The sequence below is a fragment of the Dasypus novemcinctus genome, chromosome 1 (assembly GCF_030445035.2).
Source record: "Dasypus novemcinctus isolate mDasNov1 chromosome 1, mDasNov1.1.hap2, whole genome shotgun sequence".
NCBI lineage: Eukaryota > Metazoa > Chordata > Mammalia > Cingulata > Dasypodidae > Dasypus > Dasypus novemcinctus.
Window position 1 is genome coordinate 194693390 of NC_080673.1, and position 19081 is coordinate 194712470.

Genomic DNA, 19081 nt, shown 5'->3' on the forward strand with positions numbered 1-19081 from the left:
CAAATCCCCTAAATATATCTTAAACCCCAACACCAACTACAATTCCAGTAAAGTAGCATGAAAGTCTTGTGAAAAGAGATCCCATCTGAGTCCAGTTCCATCACGCAGAAACACCAGCTCCAAAAAAGGGCCATCTGCCATGGCAGTGAACCCCATCTGCCATGACCATAGAACCCGCGGGTCTCTTTATCCCTCAAAAGAACCAATACCTGGGGTTGTATCTACTTTATCTGTCTCTGAGACTCTGCTCAGGTGTGCATAAGGGCAATCCTTCTGACAACCTCCAGACTCTTTTTTAGAGACTCGTAGCCATATAAACTCATTTCTCCTTTCCATTTCCCCCTTACATTAGGTCAAACAGCATTTTAAAGTCATGTTATTATATGTAGACAGGGATATTCTGCTGATCCGCATTGAACCTTTAATTCAAGGTCATTTTCTAGTTGCATCTTCAGCTGGTATTTGGTAGTGATCCCTTGGTGCCAGGGAGGCTCATCCCCGGGTGTCATGTCCCACGCTGGGGGAATGCACTGCGTCTACATGCTGAGTTTGGCTTCAAGACTGGCCACATTTGAGTAATATGAAGGCTGTCAGGAGGACACTCCCAGGCACAATGCTGCTCTAGGCCTTGTTCTTATTGCAGGCGTATAGGCTCACAAGCATAGTCATTAGTATCAGGAGCCCACTGTTGGACCCTCATTCCTTCCTGGTTCTTACCGTTGCACCTGGGGGACTGCCACTGCTCCCCTAGGGACCACGACAGAGCCCCCCCAGCCAGGAACCCAGTAACCCCCCAGCTGTTGTTTTTAATTGTTTCCACTATGAGTATATCTAAACATTACCATGCACCCTGGACATATGCCCTGTATAACTCCCTGTCAACCATATATAGCCTGTCAATAACATCCCATACCAGTATTCCTCCACTGCCATTGTTGAACCACTCTGTGATCCAAAACTTCCTGTAAAGTGAATCCCAATATAATGTCAGGTTCCCTTACTAGTAAAATGGAATATAGCGATGAGTTTAAAGGTTAGAACTAGAGTACATATTGATTTGGGAAAATTTCTACATCCTATCTTTTTCTTTTCTTTTTTCCTAATTATTGAGCTTCTCTTCATAAGAGTCTTAGATCACAGTAATTCATATATACAATATAGAGTACTCCCACACATCCACCATAAGACCTTTTCCCTTCCACAGCGATAATCTTTTAACTTATTCATATCATATTTACTGAGACTGATGTACAGACTCCGAAACAATAGCTTTCAAACAAAGTGACATCTGTGTTTACAATGTGGTCCATACTTTAGGATATACAGTTTTCTAAATTTTTTAGTTATCCTGTGTTTTACATTATGGTTTACATTATTAGTCTGTCGTCCCCTATATGTTTTTGGTGTAATATTATATGTTTTATATTCATCCTCGTGTACTCTCGTGAAACTCCTCTCTTGCCCCCACATTTACCTTGGTTCCATCCATTCAACATCCATTTTCCCCTCACATTGGGGCCCACAGTGACAGCCAATCTCCATTTCCCAAGGAGCCACGTCCAGAGATACTTGCAACAGTGTTCAGGGCCTGACTTGCTCAACTGCCCTAATGCCCTGGGAGCCACCCTTTCTCTCGAGAGATACAGTTCTCTCTATTTGATGGCATTAGTCCTCCCCAGGATGTGGGTCCACCCCAACTCTCACTTCTTGGGTCTCTACCCAATGGTACAACCCACCCTGGCAAAATGAGCCTTCAGACATTCCCTAGGAGTCCGTCCCACATCAGACCATCCCCTCCAAGCATCCTAAACAGGTAACCCTCCTAACTATATTTTGATACGATTTTCTCAGCATTTTACTCTCAACCAACACCCGACACTCTCCTATGTTCATATGTTGCCCCTCCCTCCCCACAATTTTGTGGGCAATATTACCCATCCGCCCATCCCCAGCCCCCCTCAAACCCGCAAAGCCCCACCCAAAGGCAACCCCTTGCCCCCATTTTATCTCTTCTTTGTGCTCATACTTACAGCCACCTCATCATAGATTCCACCCCTGCAGACGTCGGCTCACATCCTTCCTCCCCCCCCCGATTTCCTGTAAGTCTATTTTCCAGTCTCTAGCTCTCTGAGGCAGCTTGCTTATTTCATATCATTGAGGTCATGTAGTATTTGTCCTTCAATGCCTGGGTTGCTTCACTCAACATAAGGTTCTCAAGATCGTTCTTACAGCCGAGTAGTATTCCATGGTGTGTATATACCACATTTTATTGATCCACTCATCTGTTGATGGGCATTTGGGTTGATTCCAACTTTTGGCGATAGTGAACAATGCTGCTATGAACATTGGTGTACATATATTGGTTTGTGTCCTTGTTTTCAGTTTTGATGGGTATATACCCAGCAGTGGTATTGCTGGGTCATATGGCAAATCTATGGCTAGTTTTTTGAGAAACCGCCAAACTGTCCTCCAGAATGGTTGGATCCTTCTGCATTCCCACCAGCAGTGAATGAGTGTTCCCCTTTCTTCACATCCTCTCCAGCATTTGTATTTTCTGTTTTTTTCATAGCTGCCAATGTTATGGGAGTAAGATGGTATCTCATTGTAGTTTTGATTTGCATTTCCCTGATAGCTAGAGATTTGGAGCATTTTTTCATGTGCTTTTTAGCCATTTGTATTTCTTCTTTGAAGAAAAGTCTGTCTAAATCTTTTTCCCATTTTTTAAATGGGTTGTTTATCTTTTTATTTTCAAGATATAGGAGTTCTTTATATATGCAAGTTATAAGTCTCTTATCAGATATATGGTTGCCAAATATTTTCTCCCAGTGTGTGGGTTCCCTTTTTACTTTTTTGACAAACTCCTTTGAGGTGCAGAAGGCTTTAATTTTGAGGAAGTCCCATTTATCTATTTGTTCATTTGCTGCTCATGCTTTTGGTGTGATATTCATGAAGCCATTTCCTATTACAGGGTCCTGTAGATGTCTCCCTACACTGCTTTCCAAGATCTTTATGGTCTTGGCTCTTATATTTAGGTCGTTGATTCATCTTGAGTTTATCTTTGTATAAGGTGTGAGATGGTAATCCTCTTTCATTCTTCTACATATGGATATCCAGTTCTTTAGGCACCATTTGTTGAATAGGCCATTCTCTCCCAGTTGAGAGGGTTTGGTGGCTTTATTGAATATTATATGGCTATATATATGAGGTTCTATATCAGAACTTTCAATTCGATTCCATTGGTCTGTGTTTTTCTCCTTATGCCAATACCATGCTGTTTTCACTACTGTAGCTTTGTAGTATGTTTTGAAGTCAGGAAGTGTGATTCCTCCAATTTCGTTTTTCTTTTTCAATATGTCTTTGGCTATTCAGGGCCTCTTTCCTTTCCAAATAAATTTCATGGTTAGTTTTTCTAGTTCCTTAAAGAAGGCTGTGTTGATTTTTATTGGGATTGCATTGAATGTGTAGATCAGTTTTGGTAGGATAGACATCTTAATAATATTCAGTCTTCCTATCCATGAACAAGGAATATTCTTCCATTTATTTAGGTCTTCTTTGATTTCCTTGAACAGTCTTGTATAGTTCTCAGTGTATAAGTTTTTTACCTCTTTAGTTAAATTTATTCCTAAGTATTTGATTTTTTTATTTATTATTGTGAATGGTATTTGTTTCTTGGTTTCCTCCTGATCTTGCTCATTATTGGTGTACAGAAATGCTACTGATTTTTGTGCATTGATCTTATAACCTGCGACTTTACTAAACTCATTTATGAGTTCTAGAAGCTTTGTTGTAGCTCTCTCAGGGTTTTCTATGTATAGGATCATGTCATCTGCAAATAATGAAATTTTGACTTCTTCCTTTCCAATTTGAATGCCTTTTATATCTGGTTCTTGCCTCAGTGCTCGAGCAAGTACTTCTAAGACAATGTTAAATAGGAGTGGGGACAATGGGCATCCTTGTCTTGTTCCTGAGTTTAGAGGGAAGGATTTTAAGATTTCTCCATTGTAAACAATGTTGGCTTTAGGTTTTTCATATATACTCTTTATCATGTTCAAAAAATTTCCTTGTATTCCGATCTTTTGGAGTGTTTTTATAAAGAAAGGGTGCTGTATTTTTTCAAATGCTTTTTCTGCATCTATAGATATAATCATGTGATTTTTTTTCCTTCAATCTGTTTATATGGTATATTACATTGATTGATTTTCTTATGTTGAACCATCCTTGCATACCTGGAATAAATCCCACTTGGTCGTGGTGTATAATTCATTTAATGTGTTGTTGAATACGATTAGCAAGTATTTTGTTAAGTATTTTTGCATCTAGGTTCATTAGAGAAATTGGTCTGTAATTTTCCTTTCTTGTGGTATCTTTGTTTGGCTTTGGTACTAGGGTAATGTTGGCATCATAGAAGGAGTTCGGCAATGTTCCTTCTGTTTTGATTTTTTGGAATAGTTTCAGCAGGATTGGTGTTAGTGCTTTCCGGAATGTTTTGTAGAATTCACCTGTGCAGCCATCTGGCCCTGGGCTCTTCTTAGTTGGGAGATTTTTAATGACTGATTCTATGTCTTTGCTTGTGATTGGTTTGTTAAGATCATCAATTTCTTCTTTTGTCAATATGGGCTGCTTATGTGTTTCTAGGAATTTGTCCATTTCCTCTAAATTGTCATTTTTGTTGGAATATAGTTTTTCAAAGTATCCTCTTATGATAGTCTTTATTTCTGTGGGGTCAGTGGTGTATCGCCTTTCTCATTTCTTATTTTGTGTATTTGCATGTTCTCTCTTTTTTTCTTTGTTAGTCTCACTAAAGGTTTGTCAATTTTGTTGATCTTCTCAAAAAACCAGCTCTTGGTCTTGTTTATCTTTTCAAGTGCTTTCTTATTTTCTATTTCATTTAGTTCTGCTCTTATCTTTGTTATTTCCTTCCTTCTTCTTCCTGTTGGGTTACTTTATTGTTGTTTTTCTAATTTCTTCAAATGTGCAGTTAGTTCTTCAGTTTTTGCTCTTTCTTCTTTTTTGATATATGAATTTATGGCTATAAATTTCCCTCTCAGTACTGCTTTTGCTGCATCCCATATATTTTGGTATGTTGTGTTATCATTATCATTTGTTTCAAGGTAGTCATTGATTTCTTTTGAGATTTCCTCTTTGACCCACTGTTTTTCTAAGAGTGTGCTGTTTAATTTCCAAATCATGGTGTGAAATCTGGGCCTCTGTCCCTTGAAAATTTCCAGTTTCACTCCACTGTGGTCAGAGATATTATTTTGTATGATTTCAATCTTTCTGAATTCATTAAGCCTTTCTTTGTGGCCTAGCATTTGGTCTATCTTGGAGAATGATCCATGTGTGCTTGAGAAAAATGTATATCCTGCTGTGTTTGGGTGTAATGATCTATATATGTCTATTAGATCCAGCTCCTCTAATATACTGTTCAAATGTTTTGTTTCTTTAGTGATTCTCTTTTGAGATGTTCTATCCAAAGCTGATAGTGGTGTATTAAAATCCCCCACTATAATTGTAGATGCATCTATTTTTTCACTTAGTTTTTCCAGCATTTGCCTCACGTATTTAGAGGCACCCTTGTTAGGAGCATAAATATTTATGATTTTTTGAACTTCTTGACAGATTGTCCCTTTCACTAAAATGTAGTATCCTTCTTTGTCTCTCACAATTGTTTTGCATTTAAAGTCTATTTTGTCTGATATTAATATAGCTACTCCTGCCTTTTTTTTGTTTATTGTTTGCTTGTATGATTATTTTCCAGCCATTCACTTTCAATTTCCACGAGTCTCTGGGTTTAAGATGTGTCTCTTGTAGACAGCATATAGATGGGTCATATTTCCTTATCCAATGTCCCAGTCTGAATCTTTTGATAGGTGAGTTTAATCCGTTGACATTCAGTGTTATTACTTTCAAGGAATTATTTGTGTTAGCCATATTTTGATTGGATTTGTGTTTGTCATATTTTGTATTTTTTTTCCTTCTATTTTTGTCTTTTTTTTTGTTGCTCTTACACTCTCCTCCAACTTGCCTGTCCTGTTTTTTCCTTTCTTCCTGCAGAACTCCCTTTAGAATTTCTTGAAGGGGAGGTTTCTTGTTGGTATACTCTTTCAGTTTCTGTTTATCTGTGAATATTTTGAACTCTCCATCATTTTTGAATGCTAGTTTAGCTGAATAGAGTATTCTTGGTTGGAAATTTTTTTCCTTTAGTACCTTGACCATATCATACCACTGCCTTCTTGCTTCCATGGTTTCAGATGAGAAATCAGCACTTAATCTTATGGAGCTTCCCTTGTATGTGATGTTTTTCTTTTCTCTTGCTGCTTTTAGAATTTTCTCTTTGTCTTGAGCATTGGATAGTTTGACAAGTATATGTCTTGGGGTGGGCCTATTGGGGTTTATGACCAGTGGAGTGCACTGTGCTTCTTGGATATGTACATCTGTCTCTTTCAGCAGATTTGGGAAGTTTTCAGCCATTATTTCCTGTAACACTCCTTCTGACCCCTTTCCCTTCTCTTCTCCTTCTGGAATGCCTATAATACGTATGTTTGAGCGTTTTGCATTATCATTCAGGTCCCTAAGTCCTAGCTGGATTTTTTCTATCTTTTTATCGACCACTTCTACTATCTGTTTGATTTCCCATGTACTGTCTTCCACATCACTAATTCTCTGCTCTGCCTCTTCTAGTCTGCTGATATTTGCTTCAAGTGTATTTTTGATTTCTTGAACTGTGGTGTTCATTTCCATCATATCTGTTATCTTTTTGCATATGTCTGCAGTTTCCCCTCCAAGTGTTGTCTTCATCTTTTTAACCTCTTCCTTTACTTCATCAAATTTGTTGGTGATAAATGTTCTGAGATCTTTCATTGCTTGTGCGAAGTTCTGCTCCCCTTCCTGATTTTTAGTTTGTTGATTGGATTCAGCCATGTTTTCCTGATTACTGGTTTGGTTTGTAGATTTTTGTTGCTGTCTGGTCATCATTTTTTCTTTTGATGGGTTTAATCAGTTCCTTAGCTTCTTTGTCTAGTCTTGGAGATTAATTAGCTGTTGTTTTTGCATAAGTGTTATATCTTCTCTTTGTCACTTTGTTCTTCTTATTCTAATTTCTTATTGCTGGTTAAGTTCACTTTAAAGGAAAGAGTGCTGGGGAAAGGCAATTGTGTAAGCAAGGAAAAATTGTAAAGTAGTATTGGTGATATATGTTAACAAAGCAACAATATGAGATCTGGGAGGATGGAGGTTAGATTCATGTAAATTGTGTAGAGTTTTAGCAGTAGATAGAGTACCTATAATGAGGTAGATGACTGAATATGGGAGGAATATGGTATGAACTAAGAAGTTATTGTTTTCATGAGAGAGGGAAAGAGAAAAGAAAGGTAATAGTTTCAAGAGTGGATAACAGACAGAAAACAAAACAAAGATATTAGAAATTAAGAGTCAGACACTTTGTGGATCAAAGAAAGGGAGGTAGAATATAGGAGAGATAGTAGATGATGGTGGATATCAAGATGTAGGGGAAAGGGGATAGTATAGATAGCTAAAATCTATTCACACAGAAATGAGGCAGTGGAGGATGAAGAAACCCAGCAAATGTGAGGTGTTTCCTGCAGCACCTATTGTATAGTTAAGATAAAATAGAATAAGAAGAAGATGGGGGACAAGAGAGAAAGAGAGAAAAAAAAAGACTTTGGGGGATACGCTGGGAGAAAAGACTAGGGGATAATGCAATGTTAGCAATCAGAACATTAAAAAACTAAAATAAAAAATAAAAGTAGAATAAAAATAAAAACAAAACAAAACAAAAAAGAAAAAACGCAAATGTTGAGGGCTAGGACATTCATGGACCTCAGATGGACCTCAGGGTGTGATGGATTCAGGGATGAAAAGTCTGAGATATTGAGGACTCAAGAGGTGTGAGTCTCTGGGGTGTGGGCCACCAGGGTTTAGGGGACTCAGACCTGTCAACCTCAAGTCCAGTTAACAGGAAGCCTGGGATCACCACAGTGCATCACAGCCTTCAGGGATCCCCGCAGCTGGATGCCAACCCTATGGGTGAGGTCACATCCACAAGCTCTACCCTGTGTTCTGTACCCCACAATTCACTCACTCACTGGGGTCTATTCTGTGGATATATCACCAATTGACTTCAGGACCCCTCCCACCCTGTGATCCCCCGGAACAGCCACCTGGGGGCGCCTCTAGGCTGCAGCCAATTTAATGACACAGATAAATAGCCAGGTCCGGGGGAGGGGCTCCATCTGGAAATGCTAATAACGGAGTCCAAACCTGAAATTCCCATGCTTCGCAAAATATTCCCCTAATCAGCTTCCAAACGTCTCCCACCCTACCAGACTCTGGTGGTGTCTCTTTATTGCTATCACTTTAAGTCCACTGTAGATGGCAGCCGGGTTTGGGGGGGGCGTGGCTCTAGGCGGAAGCGCTATTGTTTGTGTACGCAATCAAAAATTCCCCCCGCTTTGCCATAAAACTCCCGTTTGTCTCCCCAAATCGGTCTACAAGCGCCTCCTGTCCTATTAACCCCCCAATAGTCCGCTCAGGGCTTGTGAATTCCCCAGTACTGCAGAGCCTCCAAAAAAAACAAAAAACTGCCCTGGCAGCACCCGATACCACTGCTCCGCCCACCCAAGGAGGGAACTTTCCATGCACAGCCGGGACCTCCGTATATATTTTATAGATGTATTTTCTCTGTTACCTTCCCACCAAATCGATGTCCAGATACCTCCTGACCTGCAAAAATCCTGAAACAGCCTGGTCCTGAAGAGGCTCCAATGCCACCCAGCTGCTTCCCTGCAGCAGATACTATCAGGCAAGTTCACTCAGCCATCATCTTGCCCTGCCCTCCTCTTATTGTTTTTTGTGCTCTTCTTGCTCCATAAACTCCCCTTATGGAATGACTGGAGACCCTTAGTGTGTCAGGTATTTGACATGAACACATTACCTCTTTCAATCCTTGCTGCAATCCTCTACTCCAGATTAGAAAATGAAGCCTCTGAAATGAAAATAACCTGTCTCAAGTTACAGAACAGAGTCAAGTAGACTTGGGTTTGAATTTTGGCCTTACCACGAACAACTGCTGACTTTGGGAATTATGCTTTCAACAATCTCAGTTTTCTTCCTTGAAGTGTAAGGTCAATACTCCTTACCACAGTATTTTTGTGACAGCCAAATAGTAAGTACTAATCCTTAGAGTTGTTTCAGCACTCAGCATCATTCATTTTGGAAAATCCTCATGCAACACCATAGTAACAGGTTGTTACAGCTCCACAGACACCCAGGCTGGTAGAAGTTGTCTTTTATTATGCAAATGAGGTGAATTAACACTTTATCTATAAAAAAAACTTTGAAACAGACAGCCTCCTTGTCTTGTGCTCCTCCCTACTTCCCTGCTAAGTGGAGGTTAGTGGACCTGTCCAGAGAATCCCAAGTTGCTAATCAGAAAGTGCATTTTCCTTCAGAAGCAGTCTTCTGCCTGGGAATTTGGAAATGTTGGGTATTCCAATCCCCTGATAACCTAGTTACCTGATGGATTACATGGCATTTTAGAATTGATCTGGGACTAATCCATACAAATAGCACATTCCTGACTTAAACCACTCACTACAGTCTTGCTTCTGTGGAGAAGCATGTGGGTTCAGACCAATGACCAGGGAAATCTTATTTTACAGACTTTGGGAAGCAAAACCCATTTCTAAGTAAAGCAAATATTTCTATTGAGGAGTTGGTTGACTGTAGTCCAAGAAAGTTAGGTCTAAGGCAGCACAAATTGTCCAACCCCTTCTCTTACCTCTCTCCTTTTCTCTTCATTCCCTCCTTCCCTTTCTTTTTTATCTTTATCTTATGTTAAACCTCTAGCAATAGTCCATGGTAAGCCAGTACCTGCATTAGGCCCAGGGGGTGTATAACAACATGTGGTCCTCTACTCAAAGGGATCTTATCCTAGAGGATACAGAGGGACATGGACCAACAGATCTAATGGGTCAAATGCAATACAGGAAGATATTGAGAGTTCTGGGGAAGCTTACCTTTTGGAACATTGGTCATGCCTGTGGCAAGGGGGTATGGGGAGAAGGAGAACTGGGACTGGCTCACAGAGGATGCAGTGTTTGAGGTTGGCCTTGAAGGGTCAATGGGCAAAGGACAGGCAGAGGGATCAGTACATACAAAGGCTCAAAGGCAAAAAGGTAAATACTAATTTCAGGGTCCTTTGATGTGGGCAGAACATAGGTCCAGGGCAGGGGCCAGGTCCTGGAGAAAGGATCCCACACTGAAGTCAAAAGCTATCACCAATGGTCTGAAGCCAGAGACTGGCAGGGATGAGCCCAGCTCCTAGAAAGATCTTTCTGGCCTCAGTGGAGAGGAGGATCTGAGCAGAATTTGGCTAGAGTCAGGAAGACCAGTTATAATTTTTTTGAATGGTTCATGTCCTTACCATATCTCTGGCATTGTTCTAAGCACTCTATATGCATTTTGACTAGTTTAACCCTTACAATAATCTCAGAAAGACTGTGTTCACCCATTCAACAAAGTGAGAATAAATAACTTCCCCAAGATCACCCAGCTAATAAATGGCAGAGTTGGAGTTTGAACCCATCGGGCTGGCTTCAGGAAATAAAGATCCAGACTAGGCTAGTGACAGTGGTATTGAAAAAGAGGAGGTAGATAATCTAGGATTTGGTGGCTAATTGGATGTGGAAGCAACATGGTCCTCAATCCAACCAAGGGTTTATGTGCAGCTCTGTGACCTTCTCTTCCTTCACCACACTCACTCCTATATTCTCTCCTCTAAGAACACCAGTGTCCCTGGGCTGACCTCTTCTGGCAGTCCCCCTTAAAGTAAGGTGGAGTCAGCACAGCAGTTTTCATAGTCATTTAACTTCTAAACTCTGGAATCACATTGCTAGATTTTTTGTCTTTACTTTCCACTCTAACTCCTTGCTGCTCAGCTAGTATTACAAGTCCAGCACTATTATAAAATTTTCAGTCAGAAATGGGGAATAGAGTAAATAATCCTTTATTTTCTTTGGGCAGAAGCATTTATGTTTTAAGTCAGCAAACTCTTAGAGACCTTCTCTACAGACAACCCATTAGTATGTCAGATCTGTAAAAAGCCCTGCTGCTATCCTTGCTTCTTTATATCTAACTCTATCCTTCTCTACTCTTCTCTGTGCCCCAAGGGATTGACGTGTTTGGACCACATCAACTGGTTCCATTGCTTTTTGAATTCTGGGTGCATTTGTCCAACAGGGAATTCCAACAGAAGGTTGTGGATAGAGAGAATGGATAATGATGGAGGTATTTATTCTCCCAACTCCTTCCAGCAGATTCACTCTATGTTGGTTTTGTCTCTAAGACCTTCTCAATACAGCCATCTTCTCTGGGGTAAAGGCTCATCCCTTCAAGCTTAGGGTTGGTGACAGCTCCTACTGTGCTAATCTTCAGTACTGTAACAGCATCTCTTGTGTTTTCTGCTTACCTAGCCCTCACCTACTAAACCCTTCATTTTTATTATTTTGAATGAGCCATCTGTTTTCTGCCATGATGCTGAATAATATGAGTGAGGGCCTTCTTCATTTTCCAGATGGAAAGTTGAGGCTCAGAAAGGGAAATTCTGTGCCCACTGTTGCATGACTGGCAAATAATAGAGGGAGGTCTAAAATCTAGCCACATGAGTTAAGCTCAATATTTTCTTATCATCCAATGTTCTTAATCATCTTTCCCACTTCACTTCACTTGCACAGGCCTCTTCTAAGATTTTATGCTTAATTTTAAATTCCTGAGTTTTTATTCTATTTCTTAGAGAGTATCATATAAGCCTCAGGCCCCACACTGCCCTCTGGTCTGGGAAAGAAGGCTGGAGGCTTGTTTAGCTTGACCATGAATCTTAGCCTTACATTAAGGAGGAAAGCTGGAGATTTATCTCAAAGAATCCAGCCCTAGAAAACCTAGCTGGTCCCTCTTAGGATGTTATCTTTTTGACTTTTGAGGCCAGACTGTCCATCTCCCACTCCCAATGCTACCCCATCTCCAGGCAGGACTCTTATATTCCTGGCCTCTGTGAATGGCAACACAGCTGACCCTTCTACTACCATGTTGCTGAAGAATCACAAAAATCCTCCTGAGGTCTTCTGAAACTTTATTGGTGAATTTGGGAAAAGAATAATAACAGCAAAATCAAGGAATCAGCATGTTATTATAATATTTAAGAGCGTCTAACTCATAATCCTGGGCTTGATGTAGCCAGATCATCTCTTCACTGAATCCTTTCTTGTATCCCTTACTAAACCATCTCTTAAATCATTTTAAGATTAAGCTCCAAAGTTAGCCTCCAGAGTTACAACAGCCTCCTCTCCTTCCTCCTCTCCTTCAGAAAGATCCCTGGTGCAAGATGATGATGGTCAAAGTGTCTAGAGCAGCCATCTTGTATCATGTCTATGAGGTGAACTTATAGCCACATAATCACAAGGATAATGGCCCTTTACCAAAGATTCATGGGGGTTTATCTTCTTTCATTCTGTCCTCTGCCCCAAACACCATGCCATGCCCAACTCTATGTCCCTAAATCATGAGTGCCCTCTTCTTAGAGCACCTTCCTCTCCAGGACCTGACTGCCAAATAAGTAAAACTGCCATTGTTTCACTTTTCATGAATTTTATGATGCCTTTAAAGATTGACTTATATAGAAATAAAATCACCCCCTTCTCTGAGGATCCATTTACATGAAATAACATACATAGTGCCTTACATTAAAAGAAAAATTAGTGTCCTAATTACATACTGCTTTTACATTCTTGACTTTTAGTTGATAGGTATTATGCCCATCTTATACATGAGGGAACTTAGGATCAGAAAGTTTTTGCAATTCTTTCTAAGGTCATTCAGCTGAAAAATAGCATCACTGGCAGTCATGTGGTGATCCTTAGTTGCAGGCCTTGTGCTGGAGCAATGGAAGGGAAGTATAAAGTTTAGGTTGGGGCATTTCTGGAACCCCCATTACACCCACCCACATGTTACTGGCAGGGTAGATAGGTCTAAATTCTGCTAGAAAAAAAAAATGGGAATAAGACAATATAATTTAGGAGAAAGAATGAGAGTTAGGAACTCACACAATCTTGAACTTGAATCATAGGATACCCAAATAGCAGCTGAGCAAGTGACTTAAAATGTCCGAGTTGGTTTCCTACTCTGTAGTACAGGGATTTTAATACTAGTGGCATAGACTGCTATTTTCCCTAAAATCCATTCTCCTCTTCTTCCTTAAAAATAACATCACCACCCACAATGCAGATATTTTCCATTCACTTTTATAACCTTTGACTGACTGCTGGTCAGTGATATGTACACTGACTCTGACTCCTACACTCTTTGAAAATAAAGTGTCATAAGTCCTTATTGGGGATCTTTTCTAAAAAGACAACTGGTATCCACCCTTTTCCCTTATTCTGTGTTTTTTCCCTTTGTCCTGCTAGCTGGAATGCAGACATAAAATGGTTGGAACTAGAGCACTTATCTTGGACCATGAGGAGACCTTGAAAAAGGAGGCCACACCCAGAGCAACCTGTGTTCCTGAAAACTTTTTGGAGAAAAGTCAATGTATCATTCCACTTCATCTTGGAACTTTTGGAGTAAGAGGGAAATGAATTATTGTCTTAAGTCACTATTTTTTTGTATTATTCTTACTTAATTTTAGTCAAGTCTCATCCTAGTTGTATAATAGCTTTACTTTAGGGTCATGGTGAGTATTCAATAGATCTATTCAATTTCCCTAGCACATGGTATACACCAAATAAATACATGCCATTAGTATTGACAATATCACCTAGTCTTGTACATATTAAATATTCAAAAAGCTCTTGAGAATTATTTAAAAAATCATATTCTAAGGTAAACCTTAGCAGAAAAAAATTATCTTAGCTTGTTTTTCATGAGAGACCAAAAGACAGTTTAGTAGCCTATCTAGTAGCCTAGTAGTATAATTTCTGCCCGTGGATGACTGAGGCTGGGCATTTGATAGATCAGCTTCTAGGACTTGGTCTGCATTATAGACATTCTAGTTCCTTTCCTTAAACTGACTGGCCAGATATGGGGACAGAACCACAACCACCTGATCCTACTTTGATTTCATGATTATACAGATAATTCTGTCTAAACAAACTACTCAGAGCAGTCCTGAAGTAAAAAATGAGGGAAGCAGTCACAGATGTGGGAAAATGGTTGGAAGGTAGAAGTGGAATTTATAGGCCAGGTTTTTGAAGCTTCCAGTGAGGTTACTTTATTCTGCCCCATCTCCAGTTAGCAGATGAATCCTACTACCTAAGAAAGAAGGTACCTAAAAACTCATTATTCAAAGATCTAACCTTGATTTGTCCTAATGCCCAATTTGGGGGGTGGAGTGCTAGGATGATGACATGTGGACTAAACACATATTGAGTACCTGCCTTGTGACAAGCCCTTTACATATGGTATTTCTTCAATCCAGTCCTCACTGTAAACTAGATATTATTATTGCCATATTAGAAATTAGAGGAGTAGAAGCCAGGAGTGGAAAACAATCCACCAAAGTCACAGAATGGGTAAATGACAGAACTGGGATTTATGCAAAGTTCTGACTCTGACTCCCACACTCTTAGAAAGCAAAGTCTCTATAAAGCCTTTGGAATGAGACTTGATTTTAAGAATCATCTTCTCTTCCCCTTGAGTAACCTGGAATTCTTACACTATTTATGAGTAAAATGGAAGGATAGGCTCATGGTATTCTGGTATTCTCATCCTTTCTCACCTTTAAAGGCACTGGTTCCACCCTTTCTTGCAGTCCCAACAAGTTATGAATCCTTAGCTAAGCTACCTACCTAGAACTGGATGGTCTGATGTGCCTGTGACAAAGTCATCCTTCTGCCCATCATCCTAGATTTAGGAAGAGCATTGCACCTGCTGCATAATGATGATGCCCAAGGCAGTAATATTCATCAACCTCCTGCTATGGGCATGGGAAAATTCAACCAGATGGAAAGATGTGTTAGTGACAACATGTGAGTAAAGCAAAGTCGGGTTAGTTCTTCCAAGGACATATGATGCAAACTACCTGCTTAATAAGTTGTTACTTTCTTTGTTGGTTGGCTTGATTTTAGGGAAAGCTTGTAGCTAATCCCTTCTGAAACATCTGAGGCTGTACCTTAGCCTCTGTCCAAAGATTAAACATATAAATTCTCAGGAAATGTCTACAATTTATTTTAGGGCAATTTGGTAGGCTGTAAAAATAAGCACTTTTTTAACCCCTCACGATATTCATGCCCTTTGCCATGTAACTTTACAGCACCCTGCATCAAGAGCTGGAGTCTCTTTCTCCATTCGTGGGATCTAGGCTGGCCTAGCGATGCGATCTGGGAGATGATATGAAATGTCAATTCTAAGTCTTTTGGGAATTTGCTCATCTTCCATATAAGCAAGCCTGAACTAGCCTGCCCAAGAATGTGTGGAGCGAAGACAAACCTTTGCAACTGAGGTCATCCTAGAGCAGAAGAACTACCAACTTGGCAGCTGAACTTAAGAGCCACATTCAAACTGCTATTGTTTTAAGCCATTGAGCTTTGGGTGATTAGTTATGAAGCAAGAACTTACACAAACATGTTGATGACAACAGTTACTAGCATAGACAATGCTTGCTGAAGTACTTATCTGCTAAGTGCCAAATACTGTGCCAAATCTGAGTTCAAATTTGATCTCAATTCTCATCTGAGTTTCTAACCTGTATTTCTCTCCCTTGGGTTATCCAACCCTTCTGATCAGTGTTTAAGGGAAGCATTTTCATGCTCTATATTTAGAAACAGACTGGGGGTTTCAGGGAGGCTAAATAACTTGTGTAAGAATACCTGATTAATAAGTGGGAGAATTGGATTTTGAACCTAGGACTCACAGATTCCAAAGCCTGAAGTCACTGAGGTTCATTATTAAGAAGTTTGTCCTGAAAGAAAAGAAAATGTTTGTGTCTGTGCTAGGACCATGTTACTTTGTTTTATAAACATGTTCTGTTCTATATGAATATGTTTTAAAAGCCATGTTTTGCAAACCCCAAATTGTAACAGAAAGCAGGTTGTAAAGGAACTAGTGAGAGTTACTGCCCAGAAAAACCAGCTGGGAAGCATTTCAGTGTCAATCTTATTATTGCTTTTAAATTAGCAGTGACTTCAAAAGCCTTTGAAGTAGCTGGCAGGGAATGTCTGGATTTCGGAAAACAATCTCTAAAGGGTATTCTCAGCAGGAATGTGCTTTATAAATGTTCCTTCTCTTTACGCCTTGGCACTGAGAAAGGATGGAAAGGAGGTGGAAGGATCTTAGCAGGAAACTTCTGACTGATGTGGATTGCCAAGAAGACCCAATTAGCCTGTCTCTCCCAACAGCAAAAGCCGAAGAAGAGTGAATAAATTACTTGTGGTAGTGGCCAAAGCCACTGACAATTTCAGAGATCACCTGTGAGGTCTTCTGATGAGATTAGAACTAGGTTAAATTAAATGGTAGTTCATAACACTTAAAAAGTGTCAAGATGTCTATTTCCCACACTGGAATCCCATCTGAAGGTCCCCACTGGCTATCCTCCAAGACCAGGTTCAGATTCTTTGAAATCTTTGACATATCCTGATAGAAATCATCCATCCATCCATCCACTTACCCATTCATTTATCCAGCCAGTCAGTTAAGCATTGGATGACTACCAGTTGTATGCCCAATGTTACCAAGCCTTAGGATACTACTGCTTTGAGATAAGCATGGCACCTCTCCTCATGATGCTTAGGTCTTGTGAAGAGATTAGATACACCCAATGGGCAGACCACACATGTGCCTGGAGCATCAACAAAGCACGGGTGCCAAGAAGTCATTTTGAAATAATTTGATATTTTCACATACACAACAATTAATTTATCAACATGGGAAAAATCACAACTTGTTTGAACCTCCTTACACTTATATATGCTTAAGGAATATTTTTTATATTGAATTTCATATCAGAAGGGGAGGAATTACAATTATTCCAATGCATGGAGTCTACAAAAGTCATGCTTTGGTCTTGTAAATGAAACATAAGCAGTTACGCTAAGTGTACTGCTAATAAGGGACTTATATGTGTTGTGAAGGCAATCAGGAGAGGTGCTTAGCCAACCTAGAAGGTGTGTGTGTGTGTTGGAGGGTGATCAGGAAAACTCAATGGAGAAAAAGTTACTTATTCCCTCATGTTTTTTCTCATAACCCCTTGCTTATGTCTAAATTCTCAATTCTGGTTTAATTAATCCTCTATATGTCTGTCTACATTAGATACTGGGGGAACCCCGATATCTTCTTGGCACCCACTGTTCTAGTATATGAATATGGTATCCTGCTGCAGGTGACTGCAAATTTCTGCACCCACATGGAGGTTAAGCCAGAAATGCAAAGGTATTAGGGTCTCAGGGAGCCTCATTTTGAGCAATGAGGGGAAGGAGTTAGATGATAAGTAGCCCAGCTTCCTCATCTCTTAGATAGGATCACTTGGAGATCTGCTCTGTACCATGTCTAGAGTTCTCCAGTCAGAAATGAGCCACAGAAGTAATACATCTTTCACTCTCCTTTTCCTTTAGCAGTGTGTGCTGGCATTAACTCAAAACAAACCTCTTCACGCTCTCCTGGCAACAGTGCTGCTTCAATGGGAATCCAACCCAAGACAGCAATTCTCCGAGTTCAGAGCTGGGCCCAGCCCAAAACCTAGCCCATAGTTGGAACTTAATAAATATTGAACAAATGAATTAATAAATTGAGGAATTGTGAATGACTGATAGTATCTTTCCCCCAATGTTTATTTTTTAAATTAAACCCAAATGCATTTCTACATAATGATATTTTGAGGAGAGAAATATAATCTGTTGGAGAAGTAACTGACAAGTGATTTTGCTTCTGGGGAATGGGAGAGTCACTAAGGCTAGGCTGGGAGGAAAAGGTAAAGCTGTGTTGATGGTCTCTCTGATCCTCTCCCACATTGGATCATCCTCCCCTGCTATGCCTACAAAGACACAAATAGCACAGCCTACCTCCACTTAGTGGCAATTTTGATCAGACTCAAAGAGTCATTGGAAGATGTAGTCTCAAGATAAAGACTAAAGAGACCTGAAAAATCCTATATGGTTCTCAGAAAAATGGTTGCATCTATTTATTTATGTATTCATTGGTTGGTAAATTTATTCATTCATTAATTCACTTACTCGTTAATCTGGTCATCTGTTCATTCCTTCTCACAATAGGTCACCCAAAAACTTTTGCTGGTAATTAAGCACATGCCCTTCAGAGACAGAATGCTGGGGTTGGCATCCTGCCTGTGGGACTTTGGTCAAGTTATCTAAGCATTTGCTCTTTAATTACTTCATGTGTAAAGTGAGGGATAACTTGTTGAGAATGTTTAATTGATCAATTGTGTATGTAAAGTGCTTTGAACAATGCCTGCACATAATAAGTGTCACAACAGTATTCACCATTATCTTGGTTTTTGAGTTTATCAGACATTCTGTCTGGATATTGTTCATTCCTTATTCTTGTTCTGTTTCATTATTTAAAACAAATCAATTTTATTGATATGTATTAATAAAGCATACAATTCATCCAAAGTGTACAATCAACAGTATTTGGTATAATCACATAGTTGTGCATTCATCACTTCAATCATTTTTGAAGCATTTTTATTATTTCAATAATAACAATAAACAGAAAACCCAGACAACAAACAAGAAAATTCCTCAGGTCTCAATATCTCTCTGTTTCCTCTGCTGTACATAGCTGCTTTTTCTGGCTATTCTTGCACAATTTATTTGTTTATAAAGCAACTTTATTGAGTTATATTCACATACCATATTGTCTATCCAAAGTGTATAATCAATGGCTTTTGGTATTATCACAATGTTGTACATTCATGGTCTCAAAAATTTTAGAGCAATTTCACTAGTCCAAAAAGAAAGACTCCATACCCCTTAGCATTCCTTCCCCAGCCCTACATGACCACTAATCTAATTTCATCTTTATAAATTGATTTATATTTACTTTTCATGTAAAC

At 39.6% G+C, this 19081-nt stretch overlaps 1 long non-coding RNA gene across 2 annotated transcripts in view; it reads left to right on the forward strand.

The window, feature by feature from the left end:
* LOC131279208 (uncharacterized) overlaps nucleotides 1–18763 on the forward strand; it is a 230949-nt gene extending 212186 nt beyond the window's left edge. For both annotated transcript variants that reach the window (XR_009186587.1, XR_009186588.1), the window contains exons 4-5: nucleotides 13482–13637; nucleotides 15326–18763. This is a non-coding gene — a long non-coding RNA (uncharacterized lncRNA). The remainder of the gene's footprint in view (nucleotides 1–13481; nucleotides 13638–15325) is intronic.
* Nucleotides 18764–19081: the final 318 nt, after the last annotated feature.